Raw genomic sequence first — 9,085 nt, forward strand, 5'->3', positions numbered from 1 at the left:
ACAGCTTGTGAGCCACTGGTCTCCCACTCACACCCCAAAACCACAACCAAGCAGGGCAGAAGCGACTCATGAGCCCAACCATCTGAGCAAGTGGGAATTTTAATCTTTAGGAAGCCTTTTGGGCAGGGGAGCCTTGGATACAACTATTTGCTGCCAACAGTCACTTTTAAAATGGAGAAACAAGACTCTTTTATACTGAAGGTGAGAAAACATTTCTGTGGGAGTCAGGCAGGGGTGAAATGCTGCCAGCCACACTCAGAGTTCCTGTCCACATCCAGGGTTTTGGTGATGTGAAAAAGGGATACATGCATGTGTTGCCACATTTCCTGTGTTGCCAAACTTCTCACAATCAGATCATTATAACTGGGAAGGCAAGAAATACAAAGGTTTTCTCAGCAATTAGTATGGGTTATGTGTGAATTCTTTTCTGTAAACCTGATAGTATTTCTTGGGTAATACAAAATGTATCTTTGACATCTGATTATTTAGCCTAACAATAATTATTTTTTAAGAGAACAAAAAAAAAAAAAATACAACTCACTTTAACTTTACAATTTATTTAGAGAAGTCAGAAAAAAAAAAAGCCATACTAAATATGTGCTATTTGCTAAACTATGGAAACACATAGCAGCTACATATATCCATTCTTGGGGTCCCAGTTATGCCTTGTTATGCTGTTCTGACATAAATATTTATGTGACATGTAACTCTGATATTTTTAAGAGTCCTCCATGATTTTGCAGTAAACATTATATGCAAACTGGGAGGGGAAGAGCAGCACTTATTAGTTCACCAGCGAGGGAGAACCACCAGCTGGATGCAATAGTGTTCAGGCATGTAAAAATCCACACCAGTGCAGCTCAGTCATATCAGACACGCAAGGTTCACCATCAAGGTTGCTTTGCTGTGAGCAGCCTGAGACCTCTAATTAGCTGTGAACTCTCTCTGAACTTTTCCTTGAGCTTAGTGCTACATTGTGTAGTCTTCCTAGTGTCTAATAAGGGTGAAATCACACTGCAGCACTAATCTATTTCAGGTAAAAACAAACAAAGCATGAGATGGTCGCCTGCCTTTTATTAGTTCCTGTGCTCAAAGTGGTGCTTTGTCCCTATAATCCAAAATAGCCATTTTTCTCTAGTTTAAAAACAAGCAGCAAATGATTTGTGGTAGTGATCTGGGATATTAGGTGTGTGCAGGCTCCATGCCTATAACCAGGGCTGGTCTTTAGAGGGTTTTCAGTAGGAGAACTGGTTTGCAGTCAAAATGAGTGATTTTTCTAAAGTTGGTGATTTTCTTAACATTCATCTCCATTGCAATATATATGTAGGTTTTTCATATTTTTTCTTTGTCAACCAAAAAAAAAAAAAAAATCCTGTCATAAACCCAAAATGTTTTACCTGAAATAATAGATTCCTACTCAGAGAACAGGTAAATAAATATCCTGGCTGCCTCCTTTCCTATCCCTTTCTTTATGGGAGAGCAAGTGGAGCTAAAAGAGCCAGGATGTCACATAGCAAAACTTGGGCAAAGAGCTATTCAGCCTGCTGCAGGATCCTGAGCAGGATCAATACAGGCACACCTCCTCCTCTCCCAGTTTCCAGAGAGCTGAGGTGTCATCTTCTCATCTGGTGGACTTCCTTCCAAGGATCTTCATACAACATAAATGGGGAAATGGATCCAGCCATTTGTTTTCAGAGGCAAAGAAAAACCTGTTGCTTCTACATCCATAAAACCATGGTAGGATCAAATTAAAAACAGAAATTGATGCCTCAGGTTTTAGCTTTTATATTTTTCAGATTCTGTACTGCTTTAGTGTGTAATTCTGAGCTTCATATTAGGGGATGGTAAGCTCTATTCACAGAAGAGGTAGACAAAACAATTCCTTCTCTAGCTGGGAATCAAGGACAAATTATCCAAATTTCAGGCCCAAGAGCATAAGCAATGGTGGACTGAAGAGAGAAAAACAAGAAGGATGGGACTTCATAACCTAAAGCTGTAATTGGACAATTAACTCCAGTATGCAAATGGACCAGAACTTATAAAAAAGTTATAAAAGTGAGAGACCTCATGACTGGTCTGGTCATCTATTTTGTGACCATTTTGGGTTCACCTGAGGTACAGCCCTGGCTGGGCTCTTGTTCTGCCCAAGGTGGATTCATTGAGGCCGTCTAATAAATCCCTGTTTTATTCTTTAACTCTGTCTAGTCTCTGTTCTAGGTCAGCCTTCTCAAGGCATCAAATGAAAAATAAAAATAGGGGTTTTATTAATATAAATATGTTTTCTGAACTAATGTTTATATATAATCAGGTGTTAAACTTACCCAATCCATGGGCCTGTTTCTGTGCAGCACAATGTGAGCTCTTAGGATGTGAAGTGGAATAACCAAGGAATTTACTTAATTTTCCTTGCGAATGAATGAATGAATGAATGAAAGAAATCCTGTGAAATTTCCAATATCCAGTACAGCAGAACAGAAGTAGTGTGAAACCTCCCCAAAATCCTTTAAACAGCACAAAAGATGAACGTGCAGCCTGGTGCAAATCTGAATACAGCTTGGAAAGCCTGCAATGAATGGGAACAGCATTTCCTTGTGGCAGTGGGAGAGATAACAGGATTGAGTGGATGTGGAAGCAAAAGGCACTCTGAATAATGAACTGCTGAATGAGAGTGGAGTCCAGATTGCAGTCCATACCTTATGACTATCAGCAAGCAATACAGTGAGTGGAAATGGGCTCTGAAAAACATATTCAATCAGGGAAATTGCTCCGCCTGCAGCTCATTAACAGGATTAAGTCCTGATACAAAGTGACAGTCAGTATTATTTGTGTAGGCAAAAAGCTTGCTCCCCTTTGTAGTTTTTGGCATATCCAGCTGGCTTTAACAATATGGATCTGAGACAGCTAGTGTAGCTTTAATGTTAAATTAGCCAGGGTTAAAAGCTTGCCAAGGCCAGGCAGGAACAAAGTGTTCTTTTTTGCAAAGCTGGCACACAGGGCCAGTTTCATTTCAGTAGCACCCATGTGGTAGCTACTCCATTTCCCGCATCCATGGCAGCGTTTCTCCAGGTATTGGATGTCATTTGGCCACCAGAGCTCCACACTACTGCAGCACGAGGAAGATCAGGCTCCCTGGGATGAGCAAACCCTGAACCCAAAAAGATCAACTCTTCGTTTAGAGCAGGCTCACGCTGCTGAAACCTTATGTCTGTTCTTGAGTCTAAACAAGAGATAAAGGCTCAAGTCCTCAGCTGGTAAAAATTAGTGCAGCTACTGTGAACTTCTGGAGCTGCTGCAGTTGCCTTTCTGGTGAGGCAGCTGGCGTGTGGTTGTTCCAGCTCCCAAGGAACCAGCTCTGGAGAGGCAGCTCATGCCCAGAACTTCCTAAATATGGATGGTGGTCTGGATTTAACTCTAAAAAAAAGACTATTACAGCAGTTATTGAAGTTATTGAATTGCTGATTTAAAATCAATCAGATTGTGGTTTATCTCTCTTTTATATTTGGAAGATAAATGTGTGTTTATGGATGCTAGACAGCAGGGGTTTTGTCAATGTATTTAGGGGAATTATTTGGGTATTCCCATACAGCAGCATAACATCAAAAGCAGCAGAATGTGCTGTTCCTAGAAATCAGTAGTTTCCTTTCTAAATGCAACTATTGCATGATGTTCCCTTGCCCCTGTTGCTGGCACCCCACTATCACACTGTCCAAGCCATCACAAGCCTCTTCTTGCACTAAGAAAATAATATGAATCTGAAAAAAAAATTAAAATTACATTTCTCATTCTCCATAATTATTTGCTATGTTTCTTTTCCAGAGCTTAATCAAATGCCTGGGCCTGGGAGGTTAGGAATCAATTTTCTCTGGAGTTTACCTTAAATCTGCTCGTGTGCACCATTTTTTCCCTGGCAGCTGGTGCAGGAGCCAGGAGTGCTTCTTTCACAGTGCTGTAGTGCTCATGCCCTTGGGATCATCCATCCCAGTGATGCCTTAGGTGATCTGGGTTCAAGAACTGCAGTTTGCAGTTTGTTTGCAATTTGTTTGTTTGTTTAAGAGAAACCAACACTAAACCCTATAACATTCTGCAGTGTCAGAACATGACATGCTAATATATTGAATAAAATGTGAAATACACTTGGTGATTTAAAATAATTGTACTGTGAACTTTGGCATTAAGGGGGCAGAAGATGATAGAAAAGTTTGCTCATGTCACAGCTTAGTGAAATCTTAATGATTAGAAATCAGGCATGCAAGATAAAATAAGTAGTGTTGAAAAAAGAAGACTGATATCTTAAAAAAGTTCAATTGAAAAGCAGAATATGTGGCTCAAGCTGTACCAAGGCTTTACAAAAGAGACTTGTTTGTGCCTATTGTTCTAGCACTCAAAATAAATGGCCAATATAACTGTGTAAGGCACTAGAATCTGTCATCACTTTTGGCCAGAACAAGGCCATGGATAATGGACTGTAATGCAATATAAGTAGCACTGCCATGAAACCAGAGTAATTTAATTTAGATCAGAGGATTCAGTTTGTGTGGTATAGACTTATGAATATAATAATTCTTAGACATGACAGATTATCCTGCCAATGTACTACAGCACTCTGGGCTTTTACAGAAATGCCAGCCTCAGCTGCACTTTTTTTTTTTTTTAGTCTTTGCCCAGTGATATGTATTAAATTTGTGGTATATATGAGCCACTAAAGACCAAATTGAAATCCCTAAATCCAGTATAGTCTCAGAGATCATAACATAAGCTGAAAACAACAAGAAAAAATGGTACCATTAACTCAGAGGATGTAGGTGATCATAAGTGTTTTTTTGAACAAGTAAGAAATAAATTTATGAGAGGCCCAAGGAACTGGGAAGAATTATCCCTATTACAGGACAATGTCTGTATTCAGCCAAGGAAACTAACATCTTGCTTATAGTAAATTATGTTTTAAAATGTTGGAGAAAAGTGATTACACACACATTTTTTCTTATGTGTGGGAAATAAGCAGGAAACCAGGAAAACTAGTTCCTCCATCTTCTAGAAATGTCTTATTCCAGATCTTACAGGTATTAAACAGCCTACAGCTTTTCTTCTTTTGCTCTCCTTAGCTCTATTTTTTGTTAACATTTGTTAAGCAACAAGTAGACATTGTCTGTCCATCTCCTTTTGTGTGAGGATGATCTCATACCATCAAAAATGAGATTAAATTGTCTTTTTAGGTTCAAATAGCCCAAGAGGAAGGATGTGTGTTGCCAACCATGGCAGATAGTGCTTGCTGCTCCTCACAAGCTCACATCATCCCTACCTGAACATCTCCACCTTTGCCTTCCATGATCTTCAGGAAGTTTTGAAGCGCAAGATGTGAAGAGCTGTCTTTGATTACCAGTTGGACTCTGTGATCTAAAGGGTCTTTTCCAACCAAACAATTGATTCTATGATTTTAGATTACTTTAGACTGCAGGTCAGCTGTATTCCAATGCAGCTCCACAATCCTGGCTCTGACCAGGACAGGGATCTTGGTGGATATTGCTATGATTTCCTTTCAATCCATGTGACAGCATCCCAGAGGTTAGAAAATGAGGGCCAGCTGAGGGAGGTGGAATAAGGAGGTAGGGAGTGGGAATTTATACCAGCAGAACTGCCTGCATGGGAGCTGAGATGTAACTGGAGCTCAGCCTCGGGATCAGAGCCCAAGAATTGCTCCAGGTTCCTGCAGTTCACTCTCAGCCCTGGTTACTCCAGTTGTTCAGTGTGTAGACAGAGACATCACAAAATGCAAGCTGACCTTTCTCTGCAGTGGCTTTCTCTGGAATGTCAAATCAATTAATGATTTTAAGTTTTGCCCTGAAATAAAATACACTAATGCCCATATCCATGTTTTATCATTACAATTGTCCAAAGGTTTTATAACTGCATAAAATAAGTGGAAAAAAGGATCCTGAGAGACATAGGGTATGTATAGAAAAGAAGCCAGTTGGATTTATTTAGCTACTTCATGTTGGATCATTGAATAGAAACTTGATAGTAGCGCAGGAACATAGTAACATCTTTTAACTTGTTTCTATTCCACCTATTTTAAGTTCACAGAGATTCAGAAAACAGACACTGTGACCCACAAGTGTAGTTAGTTTTCAGCTTGTAATGCATATGTGAAGAAAGCATTTGTCTGCTTAGCCAAGGTTCACTTGCATTCATGGCATATGGAGCTGAACCATTCCTGGTTTCTCTTCTGGCCAAAAAAGATTTGGATCAAACTTATATCTGGTGTAAGAATGCTGATTTCAGTTACTTCAGCAGTGAATAAGACCCATAGCTTATTTTTAGGCCAGATAATGATCCCAGTAAAACAATACTGATGACTGTAGGTTTGGCTCACATTAATAGATTAAATGTGGGTAGATGCAAACAGATGGCATCGGTTGCTTTGTCGCTTCCTGGCAGAAGTGGCCTCATTAAAACAGCAATTTTGCTGAATCTTTTGTGGCTGTGATTAAAGTTGCCAAAACTTTTAAATAGGCAGAGTTTCAAAGTGATAGCTGGGATGGTTTCCAAATGTATCTGGCATAGTACAGCACTCCACATTAGACTTGTAAAGCTGGATGTTTTTGAGAATAAAGGAGATCTTTAATTTACCCAATAGGCTGTTTTATAATTCCATATGTCATCTGCTGTGTTTGTAAGAATGTTTGTTTCCCTCCAAAGAAAACAGTGAGTGGGATGCAGTGAAGGATTATTTAGTAAACAGTTGCTGGATGGTTGCAGTAGCACTGACACCTCTTCTCTGAGCTTTCAGAAAGGGAACAGGGTGAAAACATTTGCACAAATGATAATTCACAAATGATTGTGGGTGAGAGGGAGAGGAGAGTTTGGAAGCCCAGGTGCTGCGTTCTCCACTGTGCAGCAAAGGCAGAGGTGACAAATACCAGCTCTTACTCAAACTGCAATTTGCTTTTTTGCACTGGGAGGTGCTGCTGCTGGCAGGAGGAGCAGCACTGCTCTCAGGTTGGATTCATGGATATTTGCAAAAACTTTGGTTTCTATTGCCCAAGGAAAGGGTGGCTTTCAGTGCTGCTTTGGGGCTACAGGAAATGCCTTATCCGCAGAGCTCCAGTGCAACCATGAGCAAAACATTTAACCTTTCTATCCCCTGTTTTTTTCACTGTCAAGGTGGGTTTATTTTTATTTATGGGGAAGGCAAAGGATATAAAATTGTCTGAAGATTAATTGCTGAAGAGTGCTAAGAAACCTACCTGCTAGTGTCTGTCAAAGGGATAGATGTAAGGGAAGAGGAGAGTAGAAGCCGTCTGACATTTCCGAGTTGAGGCCGGAGCTGGAAGATATTGTATTAGCAGAAAATATTTTGTCTACCTGTAATTTTCATAGAATTATAGAGTTGTTAAAGTTCGAAAAGACCTTTAAGATCATCAAGTCCACTTGTCAGCCTAGCACCACCATTAAGCCATGTACTCAAACACCATACCCACATGCCTTTTTTGACACTTCCAGCAATGGTGACTCCACCACTTCCCTGAGGAGACTGTTCCAGTGCTCAACATTTCTGTGATTTTTTTTTCCTAATATCCAAGGTAAACCTCACCTGTTACAACCTGAGGCCATTTCCTCTCATTCTGTCACTTGTTACCTGGGAGAAGAGAACAGTCCCCACCAGGCTACAAAGTCCTGACAGGGAGACCATAAAGTCTCCCCTAAACTGCCTTTTCTCCAGGCAAGGTAAAAATAAAGGGACTGCTTTTTGCTGACAATTAGCAGGTTAAGACTTGGATCTAATGGTGGGAGATACTGAGTGAAAGCTCAGATGAATCTGATGAGTGGAAAACATGTATGACATTTGGAAAAATTAACCCACTATTTGATAGGTCTCAAATATACAGCAATCATTTTCACTCCCCAGGTTCCAAGAATATTACAAACAGGCCACATAGAAAACCCTGAAGTTTGATATAGAGTATCTGGCTTTAGGAGGGAGATTATGTTTGCACATGTGCTGGTCTATTGTAGTTAATGATATGTGAGAAACATCGTTTTAATGGGTTCACATATTATTTATTATGGGAGAAGAACATCATAAATTTGATAACCAGATCCTACTAATTTGCCAAAATATGTAAGAAACACAGTGGCATAATTGTGTTTGTACTGTATTCACTTTTGTGGAGTAGTTTAATTTATATTGATGGGAAATTTCCATTCAAAGGCAAATAATGCAGCAGTATTTTCTTCTGTGCATACTTGTATGATCTTGCACAAACATACAAAATTTGAATACAAAATACTGATATCTCCAGTGAAACAAAAGAACTATTTTACAATTACAAATTAGAAACTGCTTGTAACTTATTACTTTGGCAAATCTATGAAAGAAGAGTTTTGAACATTTTGAACATCAGCAAATTAACAGAAAAATATTGTCTTGGTAATAAAAGTAGAAATTAACTAAACAGCTAATGAAAATCTTTTCCACGGATTTATTAACTCAGGTCCTGGAGACACGAAGATCAGTCTGTGAGATATAATTCTGTACCATTACACTGACCCATCTTCTACGCCAGAAGTCAAGAGCAGCTGAGCATGAGGGAGCTTCTAAGCACTCTGTGAAACTTTCCTATCTTTTAAAATCAGAGACTGATTCTAACTATAATATGCAAGGGACCAGTAGTGTTGGTGAAAGGTAGGTTGCTACTGAAATGACACATTCCCACCACACTGTGTTTTTATAACAAATACAAAATCCTTCATGAGTGGCAAAACCATCTCCAGTTTTAAAGTGAAAGCAAGAATCCCATTCAAAGGAGTGTAATGAACTGTCAGTAACAGATACTCTCAAGAGATTATTATTTTAGCTCATTTCGGGAGGATCTGGAAGGAGAAGGGGATGGAGGAAGGTACTCAACCAACCTGTGCAAATCTTGTTATTTCCATGCAATGAGTGATTCTTCCATCTGACTCCTTCCTGCCTTTGCAAAGGAAATTGAAAATTATTTGACTTGGATATGCAGTTTAAGACAAAACTCTGGTGTCTACAGGAAAGATGTCCTGTTCCCTCAGGAGGGATATTATTTCCTTTCACTCC

The sequence above is a fragment of the Vidua chalybeata genome, chromosome 4 (genome assembly GCF_026979565.1).
Source record: "Vidua chalybeata isolate OUT-0048 chromosome 4, bVidCha1 merged haplotype, whole genome shotgun sequence".
NCBI classification, from domain to species: domain Eukaryota; kingdom Metazoa; phylum Chordata; class Aves; order Passeriformes; family Viduidae; genus Vidua; species Vidua chalybeata.